General features: G+C 41.1%; 1 protein-coding gene across 1 annotated transcript in view; it reads right to left on the reverse strand.

Moving 5' to 3' along the window:
- Positions 1-5,578: 5,578 nt before the first annotated feature.
- SMPX (small muscle protein X-linked) overlaps positions 5,579-23,266 on the reverse strand; it is a 52,425-nt gene continuing 34,737 nt past the window's right edge. Inside the window, exon 5 of the mRNA XM_005593158.3 lies at positions 5,579-5,995. The gene's annotated coding sequence lies outside the window, so the exon portion shown is untranslated. The remainder of the gene's footprint in view (positions 5,996-23,266) is intronic.

Here is a 23,266-nt window from a genome sequence, read left to right on the forward strand (position 1 = left end):
CAGGTCACATGTGCATCAAGACTATGTGACATTTAGATGTCTCGGGTCACCCCAAGCCAGATTCTCTTCTAATCCTTGCTGTACTTGGAAGTTCCTGCCATACTCCTTACACATCAGAAGAAAATAGATGATGAGTGTTCGATTGTGCATGAAGCAGATAGGTTTCCTCTGCTCAGCTAGACTGCAAAGAAGCCACAAAACCTTCGGTGACCCACCAAAGGGCTCTAGGAGTAAATCACTCTCCCTTCTCCCTTTCTCTCATTCTGTTTCTCTTCCTCCCTTTTTTTCCCCCTAGCCCTCCTACATGTCTTCCTCTTTACTATGTCTTATGCAGCAAGCAAGCTCTGAAGCTTAATAAACAGATGATCTTTTACATGTCTTTGTTTTGGTAAAGTCTTGTGACACCAGACTGCCCCTGAGTCATTCTTCACAGCTCCCACCTCCCTATGACCCATCCACCTCGTATTTGGGCATCTGTAAAGTTCCCAGTACATCTGTAATCAGACAGAATGCATCAGGCCTCCCGAGGAAGAGTCTGTTGTCCTAAAAATCTGATTTCCAGACCATAGCAAGTGATTTCAGCTTATTTACCAGGATCAAAAGTTGGCAAATAACCATGATGTTTGAGGACCAGAGACTGTTACATGATCATCCTTTGGTGGAGACAATGAGGTCACATGTTTACCCATCTAATCGCTGATCAAGGACATGTTTCATTGCAGATAATGTGCTCACTGGCCCATAACTTAATTACTGAGTGTCTTGAGTGTCTGAATCAACAAAGCTTTCAGATGTAGGTCTTGCCTAACCTAATGGTGCATCTGTTAAAGATCATTGCTTCTGTTTGGCCTCTAAAAGAAAGGTCTGGGGGATACAACGGGCCATTGCCAGTGCTGTTCTCAATGACCTCTCATTGAAAAACATGCCAGATAGTTGGTCCAAGTGTTGTGGGTTATTGTTAAGTTGAAAAACATTCCAGTTCCCACGGTTTATTTTCTAGCCAGCAATAGATATTATTGTTTATATGCAGGGCCAAATAGAACCAATGATTCCAGGGTGACAGATATTGGTAAATCCTCTAGTGAAAGCATGCTCTCCGAGGAAATTAATGCCACACAACAGAGAGGGGATGGCTCCCCTCCCAAGCTAGGAAAGAAAATATGTCAATAAAAGTCTGGGGAAATAAGCAATAAGCAAAGTAGGACTGAAATGTTGGGTGTATTGGTTGGGGTTCTTGCAGTAGACCAGGATCTAACTACAGAGTTTGAAGTCCAATGGTGTCTCTTGAAGGGTCATTTCTCCTGGTTAATTCTTCCTTCTGAATTCCCTACCCTATGTGTGTGATTTGTCCGGATTCCAAATAGAGCTCCCACTCTCCCGCTCCTGGGCCATCACGATCACAACCATGATGCCTAGCAATGAATTCAGAATTTGGGAAAAAGAAAAGTTTGGAGTTTTTGTTTGTTTGTTTTTTCAAGATTTAAAGAGTCTTGGCCAGACGTGATGGCTGACACCTATAATCCCAGCACTTTGGGAAGTCAAAGTGGGTGGATCACTTGAGGTCAGGAGTTTGAGACCAACCTGGCCAATGTGGGGAAACCTCGTCTCTACTAAAAATACAAAAATTAGCTGGGTGTGCTGGTGCGTGCCTATAGTCCCAGCTACTCAGGAGGCTGAAGCACAAGAATCACTTGAACCTGGGAGGCAGAGGTTTCAGTGAGCCGAGATCACACCACTGTACTCCAACCTGGGAGCCTGGGCGACAGAGTGAGACTCCATCTGGAAAAAAAAAAAAAAAAAAAAAAAGACATAAGGAGTTTTGGTCCATGCATTATTATTATATCACTGGAGGCAGCTATGCTATCTCCTGTTTCCTCATCTGCAAATTTAAATAAATGCAACATGCCATTTTAAGGAAATTATAATAAAGTTGGATCCACCAGATGATTTTAGAATGCTAAGCAAAGGCCTAATTTCCAATACTAAGCAGAAATCCCATGCCCTCATGGGTGTCTGGCCTTCTACAAGTTGAGATGTGTCCTTTGGCTTCTTCTGATGCTCCTCTTCTCCCACTGAATGCAGGAAAACTCACCTCCATCAGAGTGAGGAGGGTAAGGATTGCCTGAGATCAAGAATCTGTGTGTTGTCAGGACCAGAAGACACAGTATGAAACAAAGCAAAATAAAATCATAAATCAAGAACAAAGCCTTCCCTGTTTTTTGTTTTTGTTTTTGTTTTTCCTAAACCTTGCCATCAGCCATAAAGCAGCATGGCTTGCGTGGGTGGATTGGATGTTGGTGTGTTCCGAATACTTCAGAAAAGAAATTCCTCCAGGATACTGTCTTTTCTAGTGCACCATTGATGTGTGAACAATATTAAGCAGCAGGAATAGTTTCCAGAGAAGTCTAGACCCCCATTCTGTATGTCTAGAGACCATGAGCTACCCCCACACTGGAATAAAACCTGTGGGCACACCTCCTCTAACCATGACCCTCCCAACAAACAATCAGATTTGAAAAATTCAATTTGAGAGTGCAGACCTGCTTTGGCTTTGCAGCTAATCTGCAGACATTTGAAGCCCAAGGGGAAAGCCTCCTTCCCTCTAGAATCTGCATTGTAATATATCCTCACTGAGCCAGGGAAAGAGCTGGTCATAAAAAAGAGCCTTGTTATTTGATAGCGTGGTTTATCCTAGTTGGTGGTGTCACTGAATTGTTTTGCTAAGAAGTCAAATGTTAAGGGATTGATTTCCTCCTTTAATAAACAAGCACAGGGGTGAAGGATGTGAGGCCAAGTGCATTCCACAGTCTGAAAATGATTGCTTAATTGAGGTTGTTTTTCTTTCTCGGAAGAACACAAAGGTGATGATGTTGTTAAGGCTGCAATCTTATTTTACGGCTGAATCCCCTCTTTTAATAATCGGCATATATATATATTTTTTGACAGTGTGATTTGCCTTCAGTGTAAGATCTAAACAAGTTTGGTTATTTGTGTAGAGAAAAAAATGAAGTCAATACATGACCGCTAAGGATTTTCTTAGTCTGGCAACATCCTGGTGGGTTGCTTCCTGTCTTCGTGAGTGCTCTTTGTATGGCTTGCTGAATGAATACATGATTGCATATGAACATTATGGTAATATATCCTCCTTTGGAGAAGCACAGAAATGTAATTAATGGTATGTGAGGCAAAGAACTAGCGATGGGCCACAGATGCATACATTCAGCATCAGGTTAAAATCCCAAGAGAGCATCAATTATCAAGTTAAATGCAGTTTCTATTTCAAGCTAGATTGCAAAGCAATGGGATAATGCCAGAGGCCCTCAAAGGGAACTAATTTTAATTGATCAACCCATAGTCGTGGAATCCAAATAAGCCCTGTTCTCATCGCCAAAGGGGGAACCCTAATTCTAGGTCAGCTCAGGAATGTAGGAGAGGGGATTTCACAGGATGGCACATTAAAATTAGTAGTGTTCCTTACATGGGCCTGATCATAATGGGAGGCTTTTTGTAAATCCTCTAACTGCTCTAGTTAAAAATGAGGGATTCATTTGGATAATTATCACCTCCCATGCCCTGGGCGTAACTTAGAAAACTACTGTGTCATTCAGCTATTCAGTAAGTAACCTTGGAAACAAAGCTAATTACCTTTCAGTCTGCACTGTTGAAATGTAAAGATCATACAAAATGAGTGCTTGAGATAATTCTGGAGAGGCTTATGTGTTCCTAATGGCTTCTGCTCCAAACAGAGAAGCTTTCCAAGTGTCCCGCAGGTCCTGGACCCACCAGGGCCTTCTTTCACTCATGCCTCAAGCACAATATAGGAAAATCCCATACATAGGGGAGGGGGAACAGAGAGGTATGGTTTTTTGTTGTTTTTTTTTTTTAAAGCAAGGTGATTTTCTGGACGAACATGCTTTGTGTTCCCCCAGCACTTAGCATATAGACTGACACATAGTAGGCATCCAGGAAATGTGGGTGGAGTGAAAGTTGTATTGTACTCAAAGACACTCTCCTTATAGTAGAGTATGATTATCATACCATTTACAATGTGCACACTAACAACTGGGTATGGTACCTTATGCTTATTCACACCAGAGTTGTTTCCCTCCTAACGAACCTTCATCTCTTTGTAGTTTGCTTCTCCTTCATGGAAAAGTTGCATGATTGGTTGTTTATAAACCTATAAGATAAATAAGGCTGTTTCCATGAGACATATGGGTTTTTAAAGAGCCATTTAGCATGGAATGTGTGAAGTTTGAAAATTATAACTTCATCGAAAGCAAAGACTGTCTTTTCCTCTATAGTGAATTTGAGCCTTAACAAAATACAATACATATTAAATTTAAAATTCAAAAAATCCATTGAATTTGTCTAATGACTTTGGTATGTATTATGCTGCAAATTTGCCTTGGAAGACATTAAAATATGAAGACAATTTTTATAACTTTATACCAGAACTTAATTTTGAAACTGAACATAGATAATTTACATTAAAACAAAGTGAACACTGAGGTAAATTTGGTAACCCTACCCAACTACTCTAATCAGTATAGAGTGAGACAGTCTGAGGCAACCTAGCACCTATTCAGAACCTGTTTACCTCATCTGCTGACAGATTATTAGGCTGGCATATTTTGTTCTGATTGATATTCCCCCTGCCATATGTATATATTAGATATAGATGACCAGATAAATCACAGTCTGGTGAAACACATGGGACCTATGACCAGACAGGCACCTTTTTGGGAAAACTTAAACTCATCAGGCACTGCTGACTCTGTGGCCAGTCACATGTGTAGGCAATGATAGCCCTGCTTTTCGAAGCTGAGCTCTATGAAACAGAAAAGTGGGAGAGTAATTTACACTTGGGATATTTCAAAGTACATCTGATTTTTTACAATGGTTGACTCTGAAGCAAGGATCAAAGTCATTCAGCCTGAGAAACGACGTTGAGGTCTCTGCATACCAGGTAGGTGACATGCTTGCTTTTCAAACAGTGTGCTCTTGATAACCTGGTCCCTCAAATCTTCACACTGTGAAGTTGCCCAAGCCTTTCAGAAGATCATAAGACTCTAGAGGAGCACAGGTGATTCTTTTTGGTCTATGATAGTGTTGGACATTGATTCAGTTGACATAGAGACTCTCCATTATAGCAGCAGGAGACATGTTTCATCTTTGGACGGCTCTTCTCCTCTCTTGTTCTGTTTGCTCAGCTTTACTTTATTGTGCCTTATAATGAACTCTATTCCATCTGGGTGAGGGGAATTTCTAACTTATAATGAACTCTATTCCATCTGGGTGAGGGGAGTTTCTAAGCCTCTATAGATGTAAAATGCACTCACTGTAAAACTCTTCATCCTTGGAGGAAAAATATCAATGATATCCAATTCCTCAAGTGATATTTAACTTCATATGAGTGATCAGCCAGCCATGGTTTTACCCATGGTACTCAATAATTCAGAATGAGAGGCCCTCACTTAGGCAATATGGGATTGGGCTGACTCATATCTCATTTCTCTCCAGGTTAGGGAATATGTAGCTATCTGAAATATAAAAATTAATTTAGTCTAGATTCACATTTTACATTTAGTCAAATATTTATTTGAACTCATAAAAAGTTTAGTGACATAATTTAAAAGGTAAAGAACTAAAACGCATTCCAAATATTGACCAAAATACTCTAGGAAGTAGCTTGGGAAACTTTTCATCAAAATCATTAGACACATTGCCATATCACTCTGCATAAAATCATATCCCTCCTCAAAACCACACCCTCCAGGTGTTGAATTTATGGGCTAATTTGTTCTGTGAGATGCCAAAAATGAAGATAAAGTAAGAAATACAGCCAACTAGAAGGAAGAGATATAAATGTACAAACAGGCCATTTCTGCTAGAGTCTCAGGCGTTCAGGAGGTTCGTAATAGTCATACAAATATATAAAATTTTAGTGAGCTATTGAATCCATCTTCCTCCTCTTTAATTCTTCACATCAAGCCTGCAAAAGAAAAACCAAAGGAACCGTGAGTTTTTCCCGTCCAGTGTCATTAAGGCATAATTGACAAATGAAGATGGTATATATTTACAGTGTACAATGCAATGTTTTGATATATGCACACATACATTGTAAAATGTTTAAGTCACCATAATTAGCATATCCATCACCTCACATACTTATTTTTGTGGGGAGGACATTTAAGATCTCTTAGCAATTTTCAAGGATACATTATTAACTATAGTCATGATGCTGTACAACAGATCTGATATGGTTTGGCTGTGTCCCCACCCAAAATCTCATCTTGAATTGTAATAATCCCCACATGTCAAGGGTGGGACCAGATGGAGATAATTTAATCATGGGGGTGGTTCCCCCCATACTATTCTCATGATAGCAAGTGAGTTCTCATGAGATCTGATGGTTTTATAATGGCTTTCCCCCATTTTGCTCTGCACTTCTCTTTTCTGCTGCCACGTAAAGAAGGACGTGTTTGCTTCCCCTTCTGCCATGATTGTAAATTTCCTGAGGCCTCCCCAGCCCTGCAGAATTGTGAGTCAATTAAAACTCTTTCCTTTATAAATTACCCAGTCTCAGGCATTTCTTCATAGCAGCGTGAGAATGGACTAATACGAGATCTCCAGAATATATTCACCTTATGTATCTGAAATTCTCTGTATTCTTTAACCATCATCTCCCCATTCACACCACCCCTCAAGCCCCCGGCAACCACCATTTGACTCTCTGCCTCTATGAGTTCAATGTTTTTAGATTCCACATATAAGTAAGATCATGCCATATTTGTCTGTGTCTGGCTTATTTGACTTAGCATAATGTCCTCCAGGTTATAAACCAATATGATAGGAACAAGTCAAAATTGAAGACCCCATTTTCACTTGAAAACTTCATCTCTCAATTCCATGAATGTAAATGAACTATGGGTAGATGCTGTGGCCATCAACTTTGGCTCTAGTGATTTAAGTAATTCTAAACTAAATTAGGATAGCTTCTCCTGAAGGATTAGAGTATAATGTTAGTCTTATGATTATGGCTTGTAAGACCACTGGTGCCTGAGGTAAATTTGCATCTATGGCTCCAGTTCTTCACCTCTCCCTACTGCCATGTAACTTTGTAGTTTTCTACCACTGTGGGTGGGGTATAATTCCTCATGCCTGAGTTTGGCCACACATCTTGCTTTGGCCAACAGAATGAGGCAGAAATGATGGTGTACCAGTTTTGAGCCTATGCCTCAAGAGGTATCACATGTTTTTGCTTACTCTTGTATTTCTGCTGCTGCCATAACAAGGGTATGCCCAGGTTAGCCTTCTGATCCCAGAAGAAGGACAAGAAATATGTGGAGCAGAACCACCCCTGCTAAAGCACCCTAACCGGGCCCCATGTAGAACAGAGCCCCCAGATGACCTGCAGACACATCAGTGAGTCCAGCCAAGATCAGCTGAGTCCAACCTGTATCAGCTGAGGCCAAAACACATGAGTTAGAATAAGAAATTATCTTGTTTTAAACATTGAATTTGGGGGGTGGTTTGGTATGCAGCAATAGCTAACTGATATGGTGCCACTTCTTTTCAAAGCTCTTGTAATGCAGGGATTCTTGAACACTATTTACACATTTGTTTTCCATTAGTCTTTGGTGTCATTCCTTGTGTGTTTTACTTATGTGAATGAGCTGAATCTTTTCTTAAAAATAGAATGCTCACCTTTTTTTATTGCCAATGGCTGGAGAAAGAAAACTCCATAAACAAGGATCTTCCCCCTGGTGGGGCAGAAACTCTGGTTTGGCACCCTCCATAATCCTTGTTTTTCTCTACTACAAAGGCTGGTGAGCGAAATACTACACTCTATTTCTCAGTCTCTCTTACAGCTAGGGGGAGCCATGGGACCCAGTTCTGGCCATTGAGCCCGAAGAAGTCTACAGCAGAGATCTGTCTAAGAAAGCTTCCCTTTCTTGTATCTTTCTTTAGAGATCACAAAGCCCATAGTGTCATTGAACATTTCTAGCATTGCTGTGATGCAGGTTGTGTTGTACTCACTGTTGAGATGAAATACATAGAGGTTCAAAAATCAAAGTAGGTAGCTCAAAGTCTCATAGCTGGTAGATAGAAAAACTGTGATTTTAACAGAGGTGTCCTGACTTTGGAGCTGTTTCTACTCCACTAACAGGGTATGGATGGTTTGTGAACCAGAGGAAAAAGTAGGAAGTTATTAATGATTGCAAAACTGAAAATGCTATCAACAGCAGTCAGCATAGGTTCTTGTATTTCCCCAGCATCTTATCTTATTATCAAAAGAACACAATATGAGATTTACTCTCTTAATACATTTTTAAGTGTATAATACATTATTGTTGACCATAAGTACAATGTTGTACAGCAGATCTCTAGAGCTTACTCATCTTGCTTGACTGAAACTTTATGCCTGTTGATTAGTAACGCCCCATTTCCCCCTACCCCCCTGGTAACCACCACTTCACTCTTTGATTCTACGTGTTTAACTATTTTAGCCACCTCATATAAGTGGAATCATGCAATATTTGTCCTTGTGTTACTGACTTATTTTACTTTGCATACTGTCCTCAGAGTTTATCCATGTTGTCACATATTGCAGAGTTTCCTTCTTATTCCAGGATAAAAATTCCAGTGTGTGTGTATCACATTTTCTTTATTCATACATCTACCAATGGACATTTAGGTTGTTTACTATTTTTTTTAAGAAATTATCAATTTTCAGTCCATGCCAGTCACTAAGTGGAGGTAAGACACCACCTCCTTCCCAGCCCATGGTTTCTAAGTGACTAGCAATTTCACAGCTCCATCCTGGGGTACCAGGATCCAGGCTCATCTCTGGTCATTCTCTCTTAGGTACCCTATACTCTGAGTTCACTAGACCACGTTTTGCTCCTGTAATGACAAGAGCCTTTGGGCCTCTCCCTCTTTGGTTATAACTTTTGACTAAAATCCCACCTCCCCATGACTCTCCATATAACATGCTGAATTGTGATTATTTGCTTATATGCATCATCTCACTCCTCTCATGTCTCCCACTATAGCTTCCCTGCCACTAGGCTGGGATCTTTTAAGGATATAAATATGTTCTATTCATTTTTACATCCCATTGCCTATCATGGCACCTGACACATAGCAGGGGTCCAGTGATTGATGAGTTGGACTACTGGAGAAATGAAAATAGGAAAAGAACTGGAGTTGCAGTTGTAGCCAAACCCACATTCTTCAATGTGAGGCAGCAGTAATGAGTGAAGACCCATAGATGCAGAAATCCAGGAGTGTTGGATTGATGTGCTATGTTTCTGCTATGCTGCCAGTTCTGCCCTAGGTTCCAGCTCTGGCCCCATGATGGCCAGGGTATGCTCTAGCCACTTTACTGCTATGGTCACTGTGCTGGATGACATATGGCCAGTCTCTCTGGCTAAGTAAGAGGCCCATGACAAGCTTCCCTTGAAGCCAAGGTATTCCTTGGGCTTCTCTGAGCAGCATGGAATGGGTGATGATCCATAGGAAATTGTCACTGAAGCATGTTTTATGAGGTGTGATTTCTCTCCAAGATGTGTCCAGACTGAGAAGCACCATCTGCAACCCAGAAATAGGTACTATTTATATGGCAGGCTTGACATGGACTCTGATAATCCTTTATCTGTCCCAGATACATAGGTGAAATTATGGCTATACTGAGAAACATAGAATGAGCCATTTGCATTGGAGAGCCGTAAGATATCCTTCACGACTGGGTTCAGCTTATAGCCCTCTCTGACTTTGAGACAGTTTTGTAAACATAGAGAACTAATGAGTGGATAAAGAAAATGTGGTATATATACCCCATGAAAGATTACTCATCCATAAAAAGGAATGAAATAATGTCTTTTGCAGCAACTTGGATGGAGCTGGAGGCATTATTCTAAGTGAAGTAACATAGGAGTGGAAAACAAAAAATTGTATGTTCTCATAAGTGAAGCTAAACTATGAGTATGCAAAGGCATACAGAGTGATATAATGAACTTTAGAGCCTCAGAAGGGGAAGGGTGGGAGGGGAGATAGGGACAAAAACAGCATATTAGGTACATGGACACTACTCAGGTGATGGGTACACTAAAATCTCAAAATTCATCACTATACAACTCATCTATGTTACAAAAAAACCACTTGTGCCCCAAAAGCTATGAAAGTAAGCATTTTTTTTAAAATAGAGAAATCTTGATCCAGTTTTCCCAGACCACCATGACTACTGTGAGACGACTATATTTAGAAAAATAAATGCATGGAATTCTTAATATAACATTAGCCCCAGGGGAACTTTGCTCTTCCTCTTTACTTACTGCAGTTGAGAGCCAAGGGAGACCTGAAAAAAAACTGTGAAGAGGGGGAAGCTGGGCCAATGCTATCAGCCTGTGCTCACGTGGGAGTGGAGAAACAGCTGATGGTGGCAGTGCCAGTTTTGAGCACCTACTATGTGCCAGGCACTCCACCAACTGACTACACAGCTACCTTATTCAGCCTACAAAATAAACCTGATTCTTCCTTGCAGAAGGAGCCAGGCATGAGGTGACAGATGAAGCAGGAGCCATTGCAGGTGTCCTCCTGCAGATCACCCTGTCCCTCAGCTTCCCCCACTCCCGGGTCCCAGTATAATTCAAGAGGGCCCAACAAGCCTGGAAACAGGACGGCAATGATGGATAAGGTCAGATATAGTCCATCCCAGAGTCCAAAGTCCCCAGAGGGCAAGAATCTCCATCCTTGGCTTTGTGGGACTCAGCGTGTGCTCGGGATGCTGGCATGATACCAGAATACAAAAATTCGGGAATCTAGAGACCTGAGCTCCCTGCTCTGCATCAGGGCTCGAATTTAGAAATGAGAAACAATGGGAAGGGATCCAGAGCTAAAATTGCCCACACTGTAAAGCACTCTTGTTTGTCAGGGTGTTGGAATGCAAGTGTATTGGGCTGTCTCCAGGGCCACGCTGCTTTGCTGCCTAGACAACAGTTGTCAGCTATTCTCCTGTGCCCTGTTCTCCTGTAGGAGACATTTGTGAGAATGATGGGGAAGGTACAGCAACTAGCTGAAAAAGTCCTTCTGTAGCTACCCCACATACCTTTTGTACCCAGACCAAAAATGGCATGGAAGCACAACCTCTAGTTTACATTTGGGAAGGGTACATCTTGGCTGGTGTGGGGATGATACACCAAATATCTCCCTTGTGTCACCGTAAGTCCAGACTGAGGAACATGTGATGTTTACGCCTTGCTGTGACCCATTTATAGCTGTGTTACTCATAGTCGCCGTGGCCCCACATACATCATGTGGGAAATGGAGTCCACTCAACACTTGTCTGCACTTGGTCCTTTAACCACACACTCGGGGGCAGTGCAATGATTACTTCCTCCTACATGGTGCTAAATCATAGAGCCATAAACACAGTGACACTCAAAAGTACTTGAGAGAAGGCAGTGCCTCATGGTCTGGTTCCATATGCAATGGCCAACCATGCACCCAGAGCAAACTGGTTAAAGCTCTGGAGTTCCTTAGAGTGCATCAGAAATAAGACAAACACCTAGCATTTGTAAAGTCTTCTAGAGTTTACAGAGCACATTCACACATATTGTCCCTTGTACTCATCAGGACCACACCCTAAGGAAGGTGGTGCAAGCTACAACTAAGGCTTGTAAGGAACAACACACACCCAAGGTCAGAGAGGCACTCAGCCTGGAATTGCACCCAAACAACTCCAAACCCAAACTCTTTCTTTTGTCCCAAACAGGTACTCGTAAAGTCAGAGAAACAAAACTCTAAGTAAAAATTAGGAACATTTTTTCCTAAATTGTGAAACATCCACCAAAGTTGCCTTTGCAACTCATAAAGCCTTTGGTGGTTAAAGTGAAAATTGAAATGCTTCTAACAATAACTATATAAAAACAGGGAAGAAGAGGAAGGCACAAAGACCAGAATATTTGCCTTGGTCAAATCCTGCACCTGAAATCCAGATTAAAGTAGTGTTAAGTGCAGGACCTGGAGAATTCAAGTGACCATAAAGAAAAGGCAAATTGCATATCCAGGTTGAATCTCATTAAAATATTTTTTATTAATCCTATTGTATTGAGAGTTTGTTATATTGGATATCAACTCAGAGTTAGGGGCTGGCAACTGAGATACAACATTTGTTTGGTAAGATCTTGGTGGAGAAAGGGGCATCATCAAAGACCAGTCACCATAGGCAGCTCCAGATTTTGTGGGAAATTTCTCTTCATCCATCAGAACATAGTCCTCCCTGTCTCAAAGGGGCTACTGACTTCATTGGAGAAATATTGACCCAAGATTTCCTTACCAAGGCAGAGTTCAATAACATCTAGAAGTAGACAAAGTGATAAATAAGTCAAGGAGACTGCTGTCTTAACCAGGAGGTTCTCAGCTTTTCTAAAGATGACAAAATCTTTCTATATTGTTTATGCCTTGGCATTCAAGGCCTAGAGACAATGGTGATTATATCAGAAGTACCAAGAATCCTCCTACAACTGTCCAGCAATGATCTGTGGCAGCCAGGGGTTCTGGAGCAACCAAACGGAAAACTAATTTTTTTGACATTTAACTAACAGAGCATGTGAAACAAATGTAGGCCTCCCTGCCTTCTTCCCATAATGCATTCCTGGAAAGCACATTGTCATAGAGATCACCTTAAAGCTGATTGATTGTTTTCACAGTCACAGTGATGGTAATGAGTGGTCCAAAGACTCAGTAGTCAGATAAAAAGATGGCCTTTGATGTATTATTAGGCAAAGATGTAACTATAAGGCTTTATAATCTTTTAAAATAGTAAAACTTTTTCAAAGACAAATGGAACTAGAGTTTTGGTATTGCTCCTCATTTTAGAAATTAGGAAATTGAGATCCAGAGGGGTTGAGTCACTTGTCCAGGATCACACAGCTAGCTATTGGCTGATCCAGGATGAGTTTTGGAGCTCTTTCTGCTACACCAAATTCTTTTGAAAAACTTGTAAAAATTAGCATACATGTATTAGTCTGTTCTCACACTGCTAATAAAGGCATACTCAAGACTGTGTAATTTATAAAGAAAAAGTGGTTTAATGGACTCACAGTTCCACGTGGCTGGGAAGGCCTCATGATCATGGTGGAAGGCAAAGGAGGAGCAAAGTCATGTCTTACGTGGTATCAAGCATGCAAGAGAGAGCATGTGCAGGGGAACTCCCCTTTATCAAACCATCAGATCTCATGAGACTTATTCACTATCACAAGAACAGCATGGGAAAGACCCACCCCCATGATTCGATTACCTCCCACTGGGTCCCTCCCGTGACACATGGAAATTATGGGAGCTACAATTCAAGATTTGGGTAGGGACACAACCAAACCATATCAATAAGTAATCTGTACATATTGACAGTACATTAGAGGCACACATTAACAACTGATACACAGAAATGTATCTGTAGTGTACCAAAACGTTGACTTAACAAATATTCATGCATTTGTTCTAATGAACACCAAAATTTCACTTAAAAATATTTCTTGCCTTCTCAGAATCTAGCAGTGTTTCTAAAAATACTTTATATAGAGTAAAATGCTCAAATCTTAAGTGAACTTGATAAATTTTTTACCATGTATATACCCATGTAAGGCCTTTATTTTTACATAGCTCTTAAATACTACTGTATATGCCAGCAAATCCATGAGGTTTTGTTCATTTGAGAAATACTAGTTTCAAGAGATGATAAAACAAGTTTTCCTTTGAAAAGAAAGGGAGAGGAAAAGAGGGAGAAAAAGGAAACCATCAATCATCAGATAGATTGAGAAACACTGGATTAAGCAAAGATAAACAACCTTCTTAGTTTAAGGGCTCCTTGGAACTTTAAATATACAAATATATAGTGTGTGTGTTGGGTGTGGGGACCATACCATTGTATCATTTTCAAAATTCACTCAATCACTGAAGCATTTTTCCAGTTTTATACTGTATAAATTATTTATCATTCATTATATCACAAATAGTATTCATAGCATTTCATCAGGTGGCTGCACCAGAGTTTGCTTAATTGGAATCCTATTATTGGACACTTAGGTTCTTAATCAATTTTGCTACCATAAATGAACACAACCTTTTCCATGTGAACATTTTGTTTAGAATGGACTTCCATCAAGACACGACTGGATTGGAAGAGATATAAATCCACAATGACTGGGAATTTCTCCATTTATTAACCCCCCCAACCCTCATCATTTATACTACTGTGTGCCTGCTATACAGAAGATACTCAATATTTTTTGAGAATGTGCATATGTCTTTTTCACGATCACTTTCCTATTCATCTTTGTGGATTTACTTAAAGAAAAATCAGTAACTGTTTTCTTGAGCACTCCATTGATTTCTACTGAAGCTGCACATTTTCTTAGGCTTCTCTACTAATTATACATCCACTTTTGTGAATTGTGAGTTCATTTCCTTTGTCTATTAAGGTGTTACCATTTTGCTTTCCAATTTACACGGGCTCTTTCTATAATTATATATTTCATGCAAAACAATTTTCTTGATAGAGTTTGCTATTTAATGTTTGGTTGTTTTTTTTTTTTCAAGTACCTTTTTTTTAATTATCAAGAATTTGAGGGATGATTTTGATGGCTCTTGTTTTAAAAGCTACCCGGGGAAGTTTAAATCAATGCCTTCGTTTTTTCCTCTAAATCATTCCAACCATTATTTTAAAAGCTACTTATATCCAAATCTTACCTTTTGAAGCTATCATCAGATGACTTAATTTTATAATCTTAAAAGAGATGAGGCCAAATAATGAAGGATGTTTATGGAAAGGAAGAAAGCATAATTGATTTGGAGATTTGAGATCTTGTTTATAGGCTGTTGTAACTCACTCTGCTGTGTGTGTGTGTGTGTGTGTGTGTGTGTGTGTGTGTGTGTGTATGTACATGCACACGTGCGTGTGCTGATGGGGGTTTAAACCACCTAGAATGGGAGTTCAAACATGGCCGCACATTAAATCTCCTGGAGGGAGTTTTTTTCACCATCCCAAAGCCCAGGCTGCCCCAAACCAATTACATCAGAGTCTCTGGAAGTGCGATCAGTAATTTGTAAAGCTCCCAGGTGCTCTGATATGCAGACAAGATTGAGAACCAAAGCCTAGAAGGGCTTCTCAGTCTTCAACATCCATATGAATCCCTGGGGATCCTGTTAAACTGCAGATTCTTACTCAGGAGGTCTGGGGAGAGGCCTGAGACCACACATATCTAGTAACTACCCAGGGAATGCTGTTGCTATTGGTCCATGGACCACTTGAAAATGAAGGTTCTAGACCAGTAGTTTTCAATAGAGGGAGAGAATGATTTTTGCCCCCCACCCCGTGGTGAGCATTTGGCACCATGTGAAGACATTTTTTGTTATCACAATCAGGAAGGGGAGGGTACTATTGGCATTTGGTGAGTAGAGGCCAGGGATGCAGCTAACTATCCTAGCATGCCCAGAACGGCCCCAGTGACAGAGTTGTCTGGCCCAATTGTCAATAGTGCTGAGGTGGAAAAAAAAAAAAAAAAAAAAAAATGCCAGTTTAGAGACAGCTGTTTCTGATGAAAGAAAATGATCTCTTGGACTCTGGAAGGGGAACATCATACACCGGGGCCTATCATGGGGAGGGGGGAGGGGGGAGGGATTGCACTGGGAGTTATACCTGATGTAAATGACAAGTTGATGGGTGCTGACGAGTTGAAGGGTGCAGCACGCCAACATGGCACAAGTATACATATATAACAAACCTGCACGTTGTGCACGTGTACCCTAGAACTTAAAGTATAATAATAAAAAAAAAATCCACTGTCCCAAAACAGAATATGTTGGCTTATTTTTATATTTGCTTCAGGTCTTTTTTGTTATTGTCAGTTTGTTTTGGAAAATAAAACTGGAGTAAAAATCAAAAAAAAAAAAAAGAAAAGAAAGAAAATGATCTCAAACCTGAGCTAGAACAGAGCTTTGTGCACTGGTGTGTTAAGTGGTCCCTTCTGGGAAGCATTGCTGATAAAACATATTAGTAATTTTCTAATCAACTTCAATAAGATTAAGAGCCCCTTCTGGGAGATCTGATATACCTGCCTCACTAAAGTCACCTTGTAACAGAGTTTACTGATCACTTGTACCTCGTCTCACAGTGTTATCTAACCACATGTTTTCCTATTCCAAGTTTTAGAACTGGATTTTTGAAGCCGCTTTAAGCAACTTTGAAATAAAGCTTTGACTTGTGTTTCCAATAAATTCATCAGAGAAATTGCTTTTACACCCTTTGCCTTGCCAGTCTCCAGGCTGGTTCCCAAGTGGGACCCTGTCTCTGCAGTCAACAAATGTTTCCTGAGTGCCTACTGTGGAGACATTTTCACAGCCCACTCTGCCTTCAAACCCAGCTTTCCAGCTTTCCACCTATGCTACCTTGGGCAACTTACCCAACAACGTGAACCCCAGTGTTTCAAAGGATAGAGAAATAGTAGTGTCAAATTCACAGGGTGGTTGGGAGGATAACATGGTAAAGCATTTAGCAGAGTGCGTCTGACATAGTCAACATATACTATTACTATTATTCAAGGACAAAGGTCCACAAAGAGCTTATAAATTAAAACATCCCTTCCTCCTTTTCTATCTTCCAAACAAGATTCAATCTTTGTCATCTTGGCTTCAAGCTCTTTGTGGTGCTGATGGTTGGGGAGATCTAAATGTGTAGAGAGGGAAATGAAAAAAGTGAACTGAGTCTAAATTACATAGAAAAAGGGCTTGGGGACTCAGTGGAAAATACGATTTCTTGGAAACAAAGAAGAGATTTGAGGTAAAACGTCTCTAGGATGAGGGAATCTTGGGCCAATGAGAATATTTTTAGGTAGTTTTACTATGTGTTTTACAATGTAAATCTTTTTTTTTCTTTTTTTCTTTTATTTGTTTAAATTTAAGGAGTACAAATGCAATTTTGTCACATGGATACATTGCATAGAAGTGAAGTCTGTGCTTTTAGTGTAACCATCACCAAAGGAGTGTACCCTGTACCTGATTACAATGTAAATCTTTCTCAGGTGAAGATTTACATTCCTTCTGGAGGCTGATATGGTTTAGCTGTGTCCCCACCTAAATCTCATCTTGAATTGTAGTTCCCATAATCCCCACATGTCGTGGGAGGGACCCGGTGGGAAGTAATTTAATCATGGGAATGGTTATCCTCATGCTGTTCTCATGACAGTGAGTTCTCACGAGATCTGATAGTTTTATAAGGGACTTTTCCCCTTTCTGTTCGACACATCTCCTTCCTGCATCATGTGAAGAAGGATGTGTTTGCTTGCCCTTCCACCATAATTGAGTTTCCTGAGGCCATCCCAGCCATGCTGAACTGTGAGTCAATTAAACCTCTTTCCTTTATAAATTACCCAGTCTCAAATATGTCTTTATTATCTGTGTGAGAACAGACTAATACAGGGGCCATTTTTAGAAATCAATGTATGTTTCTTTTGGACACAATTCTGTGCTTAAATATGCTTAAATGGTCTTAAAAGTGGAAAGCAGAATTCCTAGTTTTATTTGGGCTACATTATATGCTAGAAGAAGTATTAGGCACTGTGGATACACTAGTGGACAAGTCGGACAAGTTACCCCCTTCATGGAACTTAAGATCTAGAAGGAAAATCAGAGAGAATAAATAATGGCAATCCAGTCCTCCATTGTGATGGGTGCTGCTATCCTGGGACAAACACAGGGAGCCATGGATGCTTTATCCAGTTTAAGAGGCAACAGAAAAGTTTTTAAAAAAATAGTATTTTACTGAGACTTGAATGATGGGTAGGAGTTAGCCAGATAATGAGTACAGGAGGGAATAAAGATAAAAAAATAACATTCTGAGCATGTGTAAAGGCCTGGAATCAGCATGGAACCTCCATCAGCTGGGAGAAGTTCACTAGGGTTGGAGCGAGGAATGTCCTGCGCAGGCAGAAATGTAAGATGAAAAAAGCCTGCCAAGTCTGAGACAGTTAACACAGGCCAGAAGGGTCATGGGGCACTGCTGAAGGACGTGCAGCGAGGCAGTGACCCGATCCATTTTGTGGGGTTTGGTTTTGTATTTTTTTTAAAGATCCGCTGACTGCAGGGCTCTGGCAACTGAAAACAAGTGAGAAAAGGCTTTGAGTACTGAAGTGCACGGGTCACTTTGACAGCTGTGGGCCATTAATGCTCCAATTGTTCAGCGAGGTCACCTGTGTGACAGCAACAAGAATATACAGTGGATGAATGAAATTTGCAAACCTTATTTCAAGGTGAAGAGAGGGGTCAAACATATGAGAAGATCACAGCACTTGTCCAATGGCTCATGCCTGAGGATTGAGAAGGGAGTCCCTTGTCCATTAGCAAAGGCTCAGGGGCTCCTCACTGAAGCATTTCAGTTCCAGATCTCAAACTTCCATCGAGGGCTGAGGAAAATTCCCACAGGTTACACAAACATTACTTTGAGCAGTAAATCCAAGACAACCTGCAAGTGACCACATACTGTTGGGCAAGCAGTGGGAACTCATACTGAGCTCTCTTCTGGCAATTTGCAGTATTTTGTGGGCTGTGAGGAATTTGAGCTTAAATAAAGCAGAAATGGGCAGTCTCTCAGATCCCTTGGCTTAATTTATTGAACAGGGGAAATAAGCCTTGTGAGGGAGACAGTTCCATTCCTAACGATTTAACCATTAATAAAGCCCTGCTATAAATGGAACTCAGGAGAGAAGGTAGCTTGTCAGAGGGCAGAGGAGTGGGCCCCATTAGACAAAATAGGTCAGGCAGGGAGAAAGTTGTCATTTCCTGACTAGTTAAGCTGATCAGACATGACAAGCCTTGTCGTTTTTGAACTGATTGAAAAAGGATAGAGAATATACAAGAGGTTGCTTTCTTTTTGTTTCATTTCATAGAAGATGGCTATTTCAAAGAGGATCCTGAAAAGGAACTTGATAATATTTAGCACAATTTTGAGGTTTGTGCTTTAAAACATGTGTGTATGTTGGCCTGAGTGTGTGTGTTTGTGTTTTCAGAAACATACGTTTTCACAGAAAAAAATTCTGTGCTTCTCCTAGGAAGTTACTTGGGATTCATTCACTTTCATCTGAGATTAATGGAACTCCAACTCCTGAGGAGAGATTTCCCTCCCATTGGTTGGATTGTTCTTAATATCCTCTGCTTTTTTCTTGTTGTTCTGGTTTTGATCCTCAGAAATCAAAAGACAGGCCGGGCACAGTGGCTCACGCCTGTAATCCCAGCACTTTGGGATCCAAGGCAGGCAGATCACCTGAGGCCAGGAGTTCGAGACCAGCCTGGCCAACATGGTGAAACCCCATCTCTACTAAAAATACAAAAATTAGCTGGGTGTGGTGGCACATGCCTGTAATCCCAGCTCCTCTGGAGACTGAGGCACGAGACTCGCTTGAACCTGGGAGGGGGTGGTTGCAGTGAGCAGAGGTTGTGTCACTGCTCTCCAGCCTGGGAAATAAAGACTCCATCTCAAAAAGAAAAGAAAAGAGACAAGACAAACAAGACAAGACAGGGACAAGATAAAGACAAAGACAAAGATGAGAGAGAGAGAGAGAGAGAGAAGAAGAAGAAGGAAGGGAGGGAGGGAGGGAGGGAGGGAGGGAAAGAAAAGCAAGCAAGCAAAAGAGAGAGCAGGAAAACCGTTGCATATGGGAGCAAGCTGAGGAGAGGGAACAGTGTGCAAAAGCTAAGATGTATCACTCAAACAATGGATTTTTAGTTCACTTCTGGGTTTGCCTCCCTGTAGAGGTTCTGCCTTCCTCTCCCTCCTTTTGGAGCCCCTCCCCACTAATGACTCAAGGACATGAAGAAAAGACTTTCCTCAGTGCTCACACTATGCACTGTGCTTGTGTACTGTCTGATTTATAAGGGCTTTCTCTGTTAGAAGCATCAGAGAAACTGGCTTCACATTTGGAAATAATCTTCCTAATCTCCCCAAAGATAAACAACGTTTGGTGTTTTAAATAAATATAAGAAATTCTGGGTGGTAAGGCTCAGGAGGGGTGAAAGAAAAGCAAATACTGAAATGTCACAGCTATGTAACTTTGAGAATCTCACTTCTTTGGACCTCAGTTTTATCATCTAAAAAACAAGGGGGGTAGGTGGCTATGGTAGGCAGCCTTCAAGATGGCTCCCAGTGATTCTTGCCTCCTGGTATTCACATCCTTGTGTCGTCCCCTTCAACACAGAATAGGGCTGACTTGAGTAATCAGTAGCATGTTACAAAAATGGCGAAGTATGAATTCCAAGGCTAGGCCATAAAAGACTTTGCTGCTTCTGCCCTGCTTTTTCTTGGATTATTCACTCCAGGGAGAGTTGACTGCCATGTTGTGAGGGCATTCAAGCAGGCCCAATGGGTGGGTCCACATGGGAAGGCACCAAGGCCTCCTCCTGATAGCAGTCATTACCAATTAGCCAGTGATGTGAGTGAGCCATCCTGGAAGTAGATCCTTCAATCTTAGTCAACATCTCACTACAACCTCATGAGGGACCCTAGTCTAGAACCACCCAGCTAAGCCACTCTAAATTCCTGATCCACAGAAACTGTGAGATAATATTTATTGTTCTTTTAAGTTTTGAATAATTTGTTACACAGCCAAAGATAACTAATACGCTGCCTTAGCTCAAGCTCAGCTCTTGTATTTTATGTGTCAAGGAATAGGCAAATTGATGGAAATCATGAAAAGTTCGTGTTTAGTGTGACATGTCAAAAACTGGATCCTGGCTACAGGGTAGGACCATATTGCTTTGGGCATTTATGAAATGGGGAAGAAAGATAAGTAGCCAGACTCTAGAGAGCTGGCATCCTGAGAACTTATGGATTCAGCTTTGTGGGAGTGGGCCAACACAGCTGGCTGATCTTGAACCAAAGTTTACAGTGCAACTGTTCAGCACCCAGTGATTAGTCCTTAGCATGTCATACCACAAACATAACCCACTTATGTTTATACATGCAGAGACTGAACTTGTTTAAAAAAAAAAAAAAAAAACCTCCAATGGAATGGGGACTTACTTGGGTTCTCCCTATAATGAGTTATTCCGAAAGGGTACAAGTGGGATTATCTGAAGGGAATAGTGGCCCTGGCAGTTTTTAGAGGGAGATGAATTAGATAAGGGTTAAAAATTGCTGAGTTCATAGTTAAACCCACATGGTTCTCCAGGGTAGAGGTACATATCTGGAAAGCAGTGAGTATAGAGAGATTGCTGCATTAGGCTGGGTCTCGGTTGGACTAAGTGACATTGATGGTCCCCTAACCTGTGAGAATATGACTCTACATATTGCTGGGTGGACACGAGCCACAACCCTGACAAGGCAGCACATTTATTAGTGGGAGCTAGAGTATCCTCAGCCCCTTCTAGGCTTAATACGGCTATTGTTTGGACTCATATTGGCAGTCCTGAACTTAGTATCTCTTTCCCATGTCTATCCCAAATAAAGGCTATGGCTCACCACTGGTTCACCCTATAAATAAATACACATGTATGCTGCATGAACTTTCCAAGACTGCTTGGCTGTTTTCCACCGTTGGATACTTTCATCTCAGCAACATTCAACCAAAGAAATACTTTTCCAAGCAAGAAAGATTTCAGTCTAGTTCATCAAAGGACACTCTGAGAAACACCTTCTCAGTCCTTCTCAGACCAAGACACACATAAAGATCACCTGAAGATTCTGTGGAACATACCCATTCCCAGGCCTATCCTGCCAACCTCCAAGAATTAACTGATAGCAAGTGGCACTCAGCAAGTCCAGGTGATTCTAATGTGTACTCAGTGCTGAGGACCATAGAGCTAACTGTATCCAGCGTTTTGCTGCTGCCTGACTCTGTAGCTAAGAAAACTAGAATAAAAACAATGGTTCTCACCCAAAGCCCAAGGCTGGACAACTGAGTTGTTCAGAAACTAGCTTCAGTTCTTCTGTCATAATATTTGAGAAAAGCTATAAAGCTGCCTATCAGGCTGGGTGCGGTGGCTCACACCTGTCATTCCAGCACTTTGGGAGGCTGAAGCAGGAGGATCTTTTGAACCCAAGAGTTCGAGACTAGCCTGGGCAACATAGTGAAACCCCATCTCTACTAAAAAAAATAGCCAGGTGTGATGGTGTGTGCACCTGTGGTCCCAGCTACTCAGGAGGCTGAGGTGGGAGGATCTCTTAAGCCCAGGAGGTCAAGGCTGCCATGAGCCATTATCATACCACTGAACTCCAGTCTGGGCAACAGAGTGAGACCCTGTCTCTAAAAAAATTAAGATAAAGCTGCCTATCAGCCTGCCAAGTAGCTGTGATCCTTTGGTCCTGTCTTTTCTTGGACTTGAAAAGTGTTCAAATTTAGAAAATCTTTTGTGTTTTACTTCCACTACCTAGAGATCCACAAAAGTATACTTGAATTAAAATTATCAAACCCAGCTTTTTTGTCTCAGCATATATTTGAACCTTGGCAAAGCCTTATTTAGAAATACTTTCATTAGAGATTGGAAAAAATGACTTCATTATTCCCAGTCATTTCATCCAGGCATCTCTCTCTATTATTTCTTACAACTGCATGTAAATCTAGAACGATCTCAAAAAGTTAAGAAAAAAACAGGTGATGGACTGGATTTGGCCTGTGGGCTCTGGTTTTCCAACCCTTGAACTGTAACAGTGTCAGCACTTACTAAACAGCTACAGAAATGAACATTGTATCAGTAAGGTTAAGTGACTGGTGGGTAAGATGATGTAGAATTCCTCATCCTTTACATTAGGATTGTCCCTCATAATTTACCCAGCTCATTTCACCCCCTGGACCTCTCTGCCACATTGAGAGTCAGACTGGGGTAACGATTAAAAGTCAGACAGCCTGGATTTGACTCCTGGCTGCCCCACTATCTAGTTGTATGACCTTGCGGAAAGCCATTTAACATCTCTGTGCCTCAGTCTTCTCATCTGTAAAATGGAGCTCTTACGTGTACTAACTCACTGACGTCTCACAAGGTAAAGTGCTTGCAACAGTGCCTGACCATTAGAAGCACTATTACAAGCATTTGTGATTATTGCTTCATTGATGCTTAGTATATATAAATTCCAGCAAAGAAATCTGACCAAGCTTCTCACTGTACTTTTGGAAACTAGCCTGAAAACTGTGGAGGAGGTGATGGGATAGTTAGGGGATTTCTGAATGTCCAGACCTAAACAATCTGATTGATGGCTTTAGGTCAGTGGTTCTCA

This window comes from Macaca fascicularis, chromosome X (assembly GCF_037993035.2).
Source record: "Macaca fascicularis isolate 582-1 chromosome X, T2T-MFA8v1.1".
Taxonomy (NCBI): domain Eukaryota; kingdom Metazoa; phylum Chordata; class Mammalia; order Primates; family Cercopithecidae; genus Macaca; species Macaca fascicularis.